Source organism: Miscanthus floridulus, chromosome 7 (assembly GCF_019320115.1).
Source record: "Miscanthus floridulus cultivar M001 chromosome 7, ASM1932011v1, whole genome shotgun sequence".
In the NCBI taxonomy this organism is placed as follows: Eukaryota; Viridiplantae; Streptophyta; class Magnoliopsida; order Poales; family Poaceae; genus Miscanthus; species Miscanthus floridulus.
The window spans coordinates 68,108,925-68,123,212 of record NC_089586.1 but is presented as its reverse complement, the minus strand read 5'-3'; the positions used below and the strand labels follow the sequence as shown (position 1 = coordinate 68,123,212).

General features: G+C 39.3%; 1 pseudogene; it reads left to right on the top strand.

The window, feature by feature from the left end:
• LOC136465615 (alpha-terpineol synthase, chloroplastic-like) overlaps positions 1 to 14,288 on the top strand; it is a 37,308-nt pseudogene that overhangs the window by 6,707 nt on the left and 16,313 nt on the right.

Below are 14,288 nucleotides of genomic sequence, written 5' to 3'. Positions count from 1 at the left end.
TTCTCAAATTTTTACCACAGCCTACACATGCAATAACATGACACCTCGACAAGTTTCATGATTTTCGGACTTCATATGGATTTTATATAATTTAAAAACACTTTTCCGACAAGTTCCTCGTCATGTTACGTGAAGAAGATGCCCGAAATTTGATGCGAGTTCGTGGATAGGGACTCAACATACACCAAATACCATGAATAACATTTTTCGAATCACTAAATTGCATTATTCCATCCACCTGCAGTTCAAATTTGAAATATTCAAAAAAAATCAATGAAAAGAAATAAATTAGGGAAATATATCATAAAAATTCAAATTTGGCCCAAATTTTAAAATTGAGATTTAAATAATGTATTATAGCACCACAAAAAAACTAGGTTCAAAAAACAAAAAAAAACTCTTTGCCGAGGGTCTAGCCTGGCCCTCGGCAAAGGGGGTCTTTGCCAAGGGCCTGGCCAATGGCCCTTGGCAAAGAATATTTAAAAAAAATAAAAAATCTTTGCCGAGTGCCTGACGGCGGACACTCGGCAAAGACTAACGCCAGTGGCCGCCGTGACCCATCCGGCCATATTTGTCGAGGGCCAATTTGCCGAGGGCTAGGCCCTCGGCAAAGATTTATTTTGCCGAGGGCCGTTTGTTTATCGAGGGCCAGGCCCTCGGCAAAGGCTTCTTTGTCGAGGGCCTATCTTTGCCGAGGGCTCCTGGGGCTGGCCCTCGGCAAAGACCCCCTTTGCCGAGTGCCCAAGATCTAGCCCTCGGCAAACCCAGAAGCCCTCGGCAAAGAGGACGTCTCCGGTAGTACCCCCTATAGTCAACTATTCTAAACATTGACCACTAGTTTTCATTGTAACAAATATGCTCATTCCACTTCTGAGCTACAATACCCAAAAATCACTTATTTATGCTCGAGTGAGTACCCTTTACAACCTTCAAAAATGGTAACGAGTCAAAAATTAAGATATAATGTTATCACTCTCCTTCATGCTCCAGATGTCTTTGCAAAGTTCAAAGATGAACAAGGGAATTTTGCAGCAAACAATCCATTGGAAGTACTGAGCCTTTACAATGCTGCATATCTAAGGACTAATGGAGAGATAATTCTTGATGAGGCTGTTTCATTCACCAAAAGGAGTTTAGAATCAGTATTAACCAACCTACAAGGGCCATTAGCCCGTGAAGTGAAGTGTGCACTTGAGATACCATCCCCCAGAAGGGTAAGAATATATGAAGCCAAGTATTACATATCTGTGCATGGACAAGCCAATGAAGTGATAATGGAACTCGCGAGGTTGAACTCTAATATCGTACAACTCCAATATCAGCAAGAGCTCAGAATCATTACGAGGTGAAGTTACTCATCTCATTAAAACTAATTTATATATGTCAAGTATCCCCAACACACAAAAGGCAATAATTAAAAACAACTTATATCTTCAAGTATTACCCCAACACACAAAAGGCAGAGCTTACTCTATGTTTCCAATTTTCTTTATGGACATGACAATTCAAATTTAAGATAGTGGTTAACAAATGTCCAGGTGGTGGAAGAACCTGGAACTTCAATCAAGGTTATCATTTGCTCGTGATAGAGTTGTGGAATGCTATTTTTGGATAGTAGGAGTATATTATGAACCAAGTTACTCACGAGGACGAATAATATTGACAAAAGTGCTTGCCATTGTTTCCATTTTGGATGACAATTATGATGTCTATGGAACTTTACAAGAGTGTGAGTTATTTACAAGCTGTGTAGAAAGGTCTGTATACTTAATCTCATATCCTTTTCTACCACATTGTTTTATCTTTTATGGTAACATTATTGGAACAATTTTATGTAATATGGATTTCTTGTCTAGTAGTCATTCATTGATGTGTGCTCATTGTGAATTTATTAATAAACTATGCAACAAATAAGTAGTTTGCCAACAATAACTTGTGATCTAAATGGTAAATTCCATATCATTGATGCAAGTGACTTTTGTCTAGCTGGGACCGTATGGTGGCTGATGGTCTTCCAGAGAACATGAAGTTCATTTTTGGGAAAATTATGGATACCTACCAAAGCATTGAGGATGAGCTATCACCTGAGGAGAAGTACCGCATGCCCTACCTAAAAAACTTTGTAAGTTAACCCTTTTGGTGCACCAATTTCATGCTCTTATTACTATCACACTCGTGGAAAATTATGCCAAGGATGTAGTAAATAATCTTAAAGGTGTTCTTCAACACAAAGACCTAGATCCACTTTTTATAAGCATAATAGAACTAACACGTGGTGTAGTCGATTGTCTCAATGAGCATGACAAATATGAAAATATATACTAAACTCTAGTTTCTTTAGTATTATGGTAGCATTACAAGTTGGTTCAATTAAACATGGCATCAAACTGCTAAGTCAAATATAGTATTAAAATCTATCTGAATCTACAAACATGTATGTTGTAATTAATTTGTTGAATCATGTTGGTGATTTCGGTAATGTCATCACAAATTATCATTTTAGATATTATAACATGAGGAAGCTTAATATCATCTCTACTTTAAGTAATCTTAATACTAACGTTGAACTATGATGAGCTACTAAACATGATTTCTACATTGGGCATTCAAACATCCTAAATCACATAAGAATTATAATAAAAATATATAAGTTAATAATAGAAAGTTCTATGCATATGGCCACAAATTTTAGGCCTTCAAATGAACATAATACCCTTGAATCAAGGGAGGTCCACCGTTGTAGCAAGACAAACAAAGGCTTGAGCTTTTTAAATAGACTAAGGTACACTCTCTTCTTTGCTCGTTAACCACCCATACTAATAGCTAGGTACCACTAATGTAGATTATAGATCTAGTTAGAGCTTACAACGAGGAGGTCAAATGGCGCGAAGAAGGGTATGTCCCTGCAATAGTTGAGGAACACTTGCAGGTTTCAGCAAGAAGCGGTGCCTGTCACTTATTGTCATTGTAGCACCCGATTTTAAGAACAAAACCAGATACACACCATATGTGAGTCTAGCAAGTCAATTCTCACATATAGCTACAAATAAGGGTAATATAAATAGACAATGCTCAATATATAACGTACCTAGTATAAAGAATATAACCTTAGATAGCAAACAGCAGAAAGACAACTCCGATCTTTGGGTGAAGACTCCAATTCTACAAGGACAACTGACTGGCTGATCACAAGCCTAATTCCTTCAAACTCTAGCAATCTAGTACCCATCCAGGATTTTTATCCAAATAATTAAAAAATAAAGCAAGTGTAAGTACATGTCGTACTCAACAAATATAACATGAGGTTCATGAGGCTCAAAAGGTTGACACTGGTTAATTGCGATTAGCTTTTAATGAGTCATGATTTTAGCAATAGGGTGGCAACAAGTTTTTCACAAGCTCATATAAACACATGATTAGGTAAACATGAATAATGAATAGTATAAACAATATTTATTGGTGAGCATCTTTATCATCAGTATCATCAGTGTTCATCATCATTAACCATTAATGATCATCTATTCCGTAAATGTTCCAAGGCCGCTCGTGATCGTGAGCACGACTGATATACCAGTTTTACACTCTGTAGAGGTTGTACACTTTCACTGTGAGTCATGATTTACCCTTTCACCTGAGGTAGCTAATCTCTTGACCCACTTTCAAGGAAGGTCGGCGGGTTTACTATGAAGTCTTTCAAAGGTTCATCTAACAAGTTAGGGCCATTGGAGTCACTCGGCAAACAGATGCAGAGCCCCCCCTTCCCGATGGCACAATGACACGTAGCCTATACTCAAAGGGACAGATGCCGAACTATACCCAATTCGTCAAGCTATTCTTACACTAATAAAGATAACCACTAATAAGCTAGAAAAGGTCCTCATACTGAGCTAAAGCCAGAGCTATGTAGACCTCATAGCTGTACTGTAAGTCCTGGATGATCACTTAGAGATAAGTCCTTAGGAAGAGGAATCTAGAGCACCATAAACATAGCCCAATGCTTTAGCCCCCTTGTTCCATATTGCTAAAAAGCATCTTTTAAATGTTTATTGCATATACCATTAGTCAAGTTACAAGATCATGGCTTTAGTTGAGCACTAGCAAAGCTACCCAATGCAATAACACAAAGGTATCAAGGTACAAGTACAAAAGACTAGGATATCCTTAATGATAGTCAAGGTAGACACATGCAGCATGAATTAAATGATTAAAGGTGTATAGGACAACAAGGAAGATCTTATGCTATACTTGCATTAAACTCAGATCTTTCTTCTAGTCCAAACCTTCAATAAATTGCTTCTTGATCACCAATGTAAAGCTCACCGACTGGACATCATCATAAAACACCACACAAGCATCCATGCAATCATACATGAATCAAACAATAGAACTAAATTAGAACAGTACACCAAACATAATAAACAACAAGTAAAAAAGGTTTTAAAGATGTTCTACACACACAGGCGCGAAGAGCTGGCTAATCAGAGCTACGGTTTGAAAGAAACGGCTACCGAAAGATCTACTCATAAGCAAAAATATAAAACTATAAGCTTCATGTGTTTTAACTATATAAAAGCTTATATAAATTGAATTAAATCAATTTTAGATTTGAATTATAAAATGAAAGTAAAACAAATCTTATTTTATTTATAAAATCTAGTTGCATAATTATTATTCAAATTAGAGTTTAAACCATGAAATTCTAAAAATAGTGACATGATAAACATTGTTACTAATGCATAGATCTCATTGTAATGAATCTAGCGCACCTTAAACAGGTCAAATCGGAGCTAAAACGTAGAAGATATGAATTAAACAAGATTTCCTTTAATAAAATAATAGATTAAATCTAACCTTGAATTTTAAAAGTTGAAACATATCTAACCGTAGTATGAACATATAGATTATGGAATTACGAACCTAACGCAAGTTGAATGGATCAAATCGGAGCTAAAACATGAAAGTTATGGCCTATAGAAACTAGTGGCAAAATTGTAAATAGATGAAACATATTTTGGATCTAACCCGGAAGAAATTACGCTTTAAAAAGAAGAAGGCGAATTCTATGATTGCGATTTGGACTGCGGGTTCTATAATTAAAAACCCAAGGGGCTCTTTAGAAAATAAACCAGGCAAAGGGGTACCGGTCAATCTGGACCGTAGGATCTAAAGGGAACGGTGCAGATCAGATGGGAGGGGAAGAGAGAGAGCGGCTAGCCAGAGAAAGGGCCGACATGGTGGCTGCCATTGACGACGGCTAAAAGCTCGCCAGTGAAACTAGTTTCGATGTTCCTGAGCACCACCGGGCATGGGAGGACCACAGGAAGCAAGAGAAGCTCGAGGCGAGCTCGATGGAGGGTTCGGAGGGAGCTACAACGGCGTGGTGGCAAAGTTGCGCCCGTTATGGCGGATTGGCTCGTCAGCAAAACTTCGATGAGGCAAAGAGAGAGATAGAGGGCGAGAGAGAGCATTAACGGCACCAACAGATCGCTTACCTCTCATAGATGCTCAGCGACGCGGTCGTGGTGGCGGAGAGGCGGTGGATCTCCGACGACGTGCGACATATGGAACTACAGCTGCTGTGGCTCAAGGTGAGGTGGTGGCTCGCGTCTAGGGTTCGAGGAAGGTGGCGGGGCACTAGGCTACTATTTAAGGGGGCGATGGCATGGGGCAGCACGCCAATCAGGCGGAAAATGGGGTGGTGGCAGACTCCCGGGCAGAACAGAGTCTGGCCTTGACTCGAGGTAGAGGACGACTAACGCGTGAGCTCAGGCTATTAGCGACTCGGTCAGTGGGGCCATGATGTCAGTGTGAGGAGAGAGGGGGCTCAGCTACATGGCTTTGCTAGGCTGCGGCCTGGCTTGCTGGGCCGGCATAAGAGCGGGGGCACGGCAAAGCGGGGAAAGAGAGAGAGATGGGCTACGGGGAAAGGGAAGTTGGGCCGCTCGAGCCAAAAGCCAGGGAGAGGGGTGAGTTTTCCTTTTCTATTTTCTTTTCAAAACTAAATTCAATTATGAACCAAATGCAAATCCAAATATAGTTTCAAATATACTTTTCAATTCAAGTAAAAATCAGCAATTTTGGTAGGCTTCCAAAAATAAATTTTACAACCCTTTTTAAACTCTTTTATTTTCCAATCCACTTTTTCTTTCTTTTTTAAATTCTATTTTCAAAAACATTTTAAATAAATTTGAATTTGGATCAAACCACTCATCACAATAAACAAAATGCAATGGCATGAATGCACAAAAATGTTGCTGAGCCTTATGTTAAATTTTAATTTAATAAAAAATATTTACCTATGTTTTCATGAGCATAGAAATACCAAATTAAATCTTTTTAACCCTATTTCAAAAAGAGCAATTTTTTAGGGTGTTACAATTCTACCCCCTTAAGATGAATCTCATCCTCGAGATTCAGAAGACGTCGATTAGGAGATAGGGATACTCCATTTTTGGATTCTTCTTTACTTCCTCGTGTAGTTCCATCGTCTTGATATGGATCCCACTTTACTTTGCATACCTATTAACCTTACTCCAAGTAACTTGCTCAACTAATTCCAAAATTTTAACAGGCACATTGAACAACTCTTAGGTATCTCCAATCACTAGCCCACCTTTCCTTTTTAGTCCATACTTATTAGACCTCTTTCTTCCTATGTTCACCTTCTAACGGAGCCTTACGAATCTCTTGGTCAGAAAGAGAATCTACCACCAATCTTCAAAACATTAATGATTCTGGTTAAGTTGCTCGAACTTGGAATACAATTCTTAGTCCTTGGTGTCACCTGAACCTTTTTAGCACAATTCTCCGCTGCTAAGGGCATCAGCCATGACTCTGCTTCTCGAAGAGATAGCACTTTTCAAAGTCATAAAACCTTGATTGCTTCAATCCAACAATGATTTCTCAACTCAAAACCATCTCAGTGAATTTATCCTATAGATTCTTATGATCCACCTAAATGTCACTTTTACGTCCAAGAAGATATTACTTCTATGCTCCACAATGGATAACTCTAGATCATTCGTCAGATGTTCCATCTCATGTTTTCTTGCATAAGCCTCTACTTTTTCTTCTTGCATAAGGACACATCCCACACCTTAACATGGTGCATCCTAGTGGATATAAAGCTCTTGTCCTGATCTGGCAAAGCTAATACTTAGGTTTTCCTTCAACCTCTCTTTTTTTCTTTTTTTTTACTCCTTCAAATACTAAGCTGAGGTCTCTTGATCCAAGCAAACTTAAACCTTCTCCAGTACTACTATCAATATCTTGGATAAACTTCCCTTGGACCTCTAATCAAACCTCATTATTAAAGACTGAGTTTCTCTCACATCTTTGAGTGGATTCCAATTAACTCTCTTTAATCCAAACCTTCCTATCATGCTTAGTTTATCATTGGGATTTCCTAAGACTCCATAGAACCATCTGTAGTTATCAGATATCTCATTCCTTTGTCATCAACGCCTACTTGTCCTAGGTATGTTGAAGATTGGACTCCCAGATGAGGATAGCTCGAATTGCAGAGCCATATTGATGAATGCATCTATTCCTCATAGATGATCCAATAACTTATCAACTGAGCAAAGGATACTTACTCTGGATGATGAAGACCTTCAGTGGTATACATCCTCTGAGTATACACCTTCTAATAGGTAATTCTCATATTCCTCAGGTGCAGGCTGAATACTCCCGTACTCAATTCTTTCTCCTGATGGTGCCATTAGAAGCACCGAACGTTGGGCATACTTAATCATTCCTTTGCATGCAGACAACCATCCCCTTCCAAGGATATCATCAATGTCCATTAACTCCAAAGCAATAAGGTTTGCCTCGAAGTTCTTCCCTTTTATGTTAAGACTAACTTTTGGGCATATGCGGTTTGCCTTCTTTTCTCCTCCTAGAGAGTTAACTATTAGGGGTTTCCTCATCAGAAGCATAGTCGTCTTATGTTCTGCCACATATTCCCTAGAGATGAATGAATGTGACGCACAGGGGTCAAATAACACCAAAGCAGTGTCTGAGCTTACTGCAATCAAACCATAAACAACACCATGGCAGTGTCCTTAGCTCCATGAGTGGTAATCATATCCACATTGTTCAACCTGCCTTAAATGTAGTTTTGCTTTAACTTATTGCCTTGCACCTGCTCCTTATGGATATTCTATTTTGGCTCATGTTGTTGTTGATTCTGGCTTTGATTACTCCCAGCAAACTTCTCAAGACAATCATTCTTATAGGGTTCAATCTCACCATAATCATAACCTTCCTTACTAGTAGAAGTATTTGTCATTATCAAAGTGATAGTGGGAGATGATAGACATGGCTCTTGAGAGCTAGAATGTTGCACTTCCTCATAGGGTTGCTGATACTGATCCTGATCTGTACTCTCAAGCAAATTCATAGGGTGTGACTGACATTCTGGTTGTGTAGCAAAATGGAGATGAGTGTTTCTAATCTGGCATTGAAGGTCATTCTTTCTCTTCTTTTCTTCCATCCCTCGACTCTTGTTCTTAATTAGAATTGCCCTATCCACCAATGTTTTGAAATCAGGATACACAACAATCATCAACTACAATTGAACTCCATCATTCAGTCCTTTCAAAAAGCATTTCTGTTTCTTAGCATCATTATCCACTTCTTCTAGAGCATAGTGTGACAACTGAGTGAACACGTTACGATACTCACACACAGTCATAGATCCTTGCTTGAGAGCCCAGAACTCATCTGGCTTGAGTTCTACCACACCTAGGGAATGTGGTATGACCTGAAGCTCTCACTAAACTCCTTCCAAGTGATCTGTCCAATATTGTTGGGACATCCATACTAGTAAGACTCCCACTAGTCTTGTGCTACGCCCTAGAGTTGGCCAGATGCAACAAGCACCTTCTCATGGTAGCAACCATCACAGAGATAATCGATGCTTCCAAATGAATAACTAGAACGTATGAAACTTCATCTTGCAACTTCTTCAACTTGGCTACCCTCCTTAAGAAAAGATCAACTAGGGGACACAAAAGGGTAACTTGCAGCTCCTTCCATATGGACTAACTAGTATCAAGACGTTCTGACATCCCAATGATACTCTCGTGTATGGGCAAGAACAAGAAATCTAAAATTCCTTGCGAGCAAAAAACAACAGCACAGTAAAACAGTTGTAACTCTCATTCCATTAATCCAATGAAGTTGTAGCTTATACCGTTGAAAAGCTTATCAAATCCTCCGCAACTTCCTAGTAGAACACTTTTCCAAATTCCTCAGTTAAGGTAGTTGAAACTAGTGCACAACAGAAACTGCTCTAGGTTTCAAACAGCATAGATGCATCGTCTTGTGATTTTCATAAATCCATAACAAAATATCTATTAGGGTGATTCGGGTGGTCACAGAAACATATCAAAGTCTACTATTATCCAAAATTTTGTCATGACTTTTGGTCATCCAAAAACAAAGATATAAGCTGAAGAGTGCAGACTGCTCCGAAAATACAGGATAGGGAGAACAAAAGAAAACCATAACCCAACTATTTACTTCATTAATCCTTATACCTTAGGCCTATAAGCTAAATGAAATTGTGGGAACACTCAACAAGATTATTGCAGTCATTACAAAGATCCAAAACAAGCATAAGCATAATGTCAATTCAACAAAGCAATAAACGTGCTTAACTCAATCATTGACTCCACTTGCGATACTATCGTCCTCATTATATTAGGGGTAACAATCATAAGACTCATCTTCTGATTACGCAAGAAGGTGGTGAGGGACAGTTATAAAAGCATATCAAATCAAGGAGTGAAGATGAGAACAAAGACTTTAAAATAAGCACCAAGGTAGAGATGAATAGCAAGGGTAGAGATATAGTAGAGAAGAAAATATCAAGGCACATAGAGCAAAGGTTTTTGTAGCAACTTCTAAACCTTAGAACGACCAGTTTCTACTAGGCTTGCGTTCTACAGTCCACATTGCTCTGATATCACTTTGTAGGATCTGGTTTTAAGAATAAAACCAGATACAAACCATATGTGAGCCTAGGAAGTCAATTCTCACATATAGCTATAAATAAGGGTAATATCAATAGACAATGCTCAATATATAACATACCTAGTATAAAGAATATAACCTTAGATAGCAAACAACGGAAAGATAACTCCGATCTTTGGGTGAAGACTCTAATTCCATAGGGACAACTAACTGGTTGATCATAAGCCTAATTCCTTCAAACTCTAGCAATCTGGTACCCATCTGGCATTTTTATCCAAATAATTGAAAAAGAAAGCAAGTGTAAGTATATGTCATACTGAACAGATATAACATGGGGTTCATGAGGGTTAAAAGGCTGACACTGGTTAACTACGATTAGCTTTTAATGAGTCATGATTTTAGCAATAGGGTGGCAACAAGTTTATTCACAAGCCCATATAAACACATGATCAGGTAAACAAGAATAATGAATAGCATAAACAGTATTCATTAGTGAGCATCTTTATCATCAGTATCATCAGTGTTTATCATCATTAACCATTAATGATAATCTATTTTGTAAATGTTTCAAGGCCGCTCATGACCATGAGCACGGCTGATATACTAGTTTTACACTCTGCAGAGGTTGTACAATTTCACTGTGAGTCTTGATTTACCCTTTCGCCCGAGGTAGCTAATTTCTTGACCCACTTCCAAGGAAGATCGGCAGGGCTCACTATGAAGCCTTTCAAAGGTTCGTCTAACAAGTTAGGGCCATTAGATTCACTCGGCAAACAGAAGTAGAGCCCCCCTTCCCGATGGCACAATGACACGCAGCCTATACTTAAGGGGACAGAGGCTGAACTATATCCGATTCGTCAAGCCATTCTTATGCCAATAAAGCTAACCACTAATAAGCTAGAAAAGGTTCTCATACTAAGCTAAAGCCAGAGCCATATAGCCCTCACAGCTGTATTGTAAGTCCTGGATGATCACTTACAGATAAGTCCTTAGGGAGAGAAATCTAGAGCACCATAAAAATAGCCCAATGCTCTAGCCATCTTGTTCCATGTTGCTAAAAAGCATCTTTTTAACATTTATTGCATATACCATTAGTCCAGTTACAAGATCATGGCTTTAGTTGAGCACTAGCAAAGCTACCCAATGCAATAACCTAAAGGTATCAAGGTACAAGTATAAAAGACTAGGATATCCTTAGTGGAAGTCAAGGTAGACACATACAGTATGAATTAAATGATTAAAGGTGTATAGGACAACAAGGAAGATCCCATACTATACTTGCCTTAAACTCAGATCCTTTCTCTAGTCCAAACCTTCAATGAATTGCTTCTTGATCTCCAAAGCAAAGCTCACCGACTAGACATCATCATAAAACACCACACAAGCATCCATGCAATCATACATAAATCAAATAATAGAACTAAATTAGAACAGTACACCAAACATAATAAACAACAAGTAAAAAGGTTTTAAAGATGTTTACACACATAGGCATGAAGAGCACACTAATCGGAGCTATGGTTTGAAAAAAACAGCTACCGAAAGATCTACTCACAAGAGAAAATATAAAACTATAAGCTTCATGTGTTTTAACTATATAGAAGCTTATATAAATTGAATTAAGTCAAATTTAGATTTAAATTATAAAACTAAAGTAAAATAAATCATATTTTATTTATAAAATCTAGTTGCATAATTATTATTCAAATTAGAGTTTAAAATATGAAATTCCAGAAATAGTGACATGATAAACATTGTTATTAACGCATAGATCTTGTTGTAATGAATCTAGCGCAACTTGAGCAGGTCAAATCAGAGCTAAAACATAGAAGATATGAATTAAACAAGATTTCCTTTAATAAAATAATAGATTAAATCTAACCTCAAATTTTAAAAGTTGAAACATATCTAACAGTAGTATGAATATATAGATTATGGAATTATGAACCTAACGCAAGTTGAACGGATCAAATCGGAGCTAAAATGTGAAAGTTATGGCCTATAGAAACTAGTGGCAAAACTATAAATAGATGAAACGTATTTTGGATCTAACTCGAAAGAAATTATGCTTTTAAAAGAAGGAGAATTCTATGATTGCGCTTTGGATTGTGGGTTCTATAATTAAAAACCCTAGGGGATCTTTAGAAAATAAACTAGGCGAAAGGGTACCGGCCGATCTGGACCGTACGATCTGAAGGGAACGGTGCAGATCACATGGGAGGGGGGGGGGGGGAGAGAGCACGACCGGCCGGAGAAAGGGTCGACACGGCGACTACCATTGACAGCGGCGAGAAGCTCGCTGGTAGAATAGGTTTCGACATTCCTGGCCACCACCGGCATGGGAGGACCATGGGATGCAATAGAAGCTCGAGGCGAGCTCGATGGAGGGTTCGAAGGGAGCTACGACGGCGCGGTGGCGAAGCTGCGCCCGTCATGGCGGATTAGCTCATCGACAAAACTTCGGCGATGTGAAGGGAGAGATAGAGGGTGAGAGAGAGAGAGTGTTCGTGGCACCAACAGATCACTTACCTCTCATAGATGCTCAGCGATGCGGTCGCGGTGGTGGAGAGGCGGCGAAACGGTGAGTCCCATGGCGGCGGATCTCCGACAGCGTGCGGCATATGCAGCTGTGGCTGCTGCAGCTCAAGGTGAGGCAGTGGCTCATGTCTAGGGTTTGAGGAAGGTGGTGGGGCGTTGGGCTGCTATTTAAGGGGGCGACGACATGGGCAGCACGCCAAACAGGTGGAAAACGGGGCGGTGGCGAACTCCCGGGCGGAACAGAGTCTAGCCTAGACTCGAGGTAGAGGACGACTGACGCATGGGCCCGGGCTATCAGCGACTTGGTCGGTGGGGCCATGATGTTAGCGTGAGGAGAGGGGGGCTCAGCTGCATGGCTTTGCTGGGTTGTGGCCTGGCTTGCTGGGCCAGCCCAAGAGCGGGGCATAGCGAAGCGGGGAAAGAGAGAGATGGGCTGTGGGGAAAGCGAAGCTAGGCCGCTCGGGCCAAAAGCCAGGGAGAGCGGTGAGTTTTCCTTTTCTATTTTGTTTTCAAAACCAAATTCAATTACTAACCAAATGCAAATCCAAATATAGTTTCAAATATGGGAACATATCATGTGCAAACTAACCAACCTGTGCAAACTTAGAAACTACCAATCAGGACCATTGGATGCTGATCCAATGGATGGGGTGAGGGGGCTTAAGCGCAAAAAAAGGGACAACGGGTGGGGGGCTTAAGCACAAAAAACCCCACCTCTCACCCCATTCATTGGATCAACATCCAATGGTCCTGATTGGTAGTTTCTAAGTTTGCACAGGTTACTTGGTTTGCACCGATACGTTGCATTTAAATATACTTTTCAATTTAAATAAAAATGAGCAATTTTGGTAGGCTTCCAAAAATAAATTTTACAACCCTTTTTAAACTCTTTTATTTTCCAATCCACTTTTTCTTTCTTTTCTGAATTCTATTTTCAAATCCATTTTTAAAAACATTTTAAATAAATTTGAATTTGGATCAAACCACTCATCACAATAAACAAAATGCAATGGCATGAATGCACAAAAATGTTGTTGAGCCTTATGCTAAATTTTAATTTATTAAAAAAATTATTTACCTATGCTTTCATGAGCATAGAAATACCAAATTAAATATTTTTAACCCTATTTCAAAAATAGTAATTTTTTAGGGTGTTACAGTCATGCGCATCATTTGTTGGAATGATAGATATAGCCACAAAAGAAGCTTTTGATTGGGTATCTGATGTACCTAAATTGGTGAAGACACTCTGCATTATTTTGAGACTTTCAGATGATCTGAAATCATATGAGGTAAATATCTATCTTTTTGGGGGTTCCTTATTATCATCATCTATACTATACCTTTGGAAATTGCTCGTAAAAGAAAAGTTTCAGTTTTAGATTATCATAAATTATGGTTTCACTTATACTACTACTAGAAATAGGTTTACCATACATGCCAGTCCTCGTTGTGGTGATTCACTCACTTGGAGGTTCACATGCCAAACCCTCAATAGGGTGCCGCACAACCAACACAAGATGAGGATCACACAAGCCATGAGCAATCCACTAGAGTACCTTTTAGCTCTCCGCCGGGGAAAGGTCAAGAACCCCTCACAATCACCATGATTGGAGCCAGAGACAATCACCAACCTCCACTCAAAGTGATTGGATGCACCAACATCAGCGTCCGATCGTTTTCAGTAAGATACCAGAAGCGAAAAATCACAACCAGAAACGTCCAGTCATGCCCGACCGGACTCACCCAGCGTTTGGTCAATCAACGTCTCC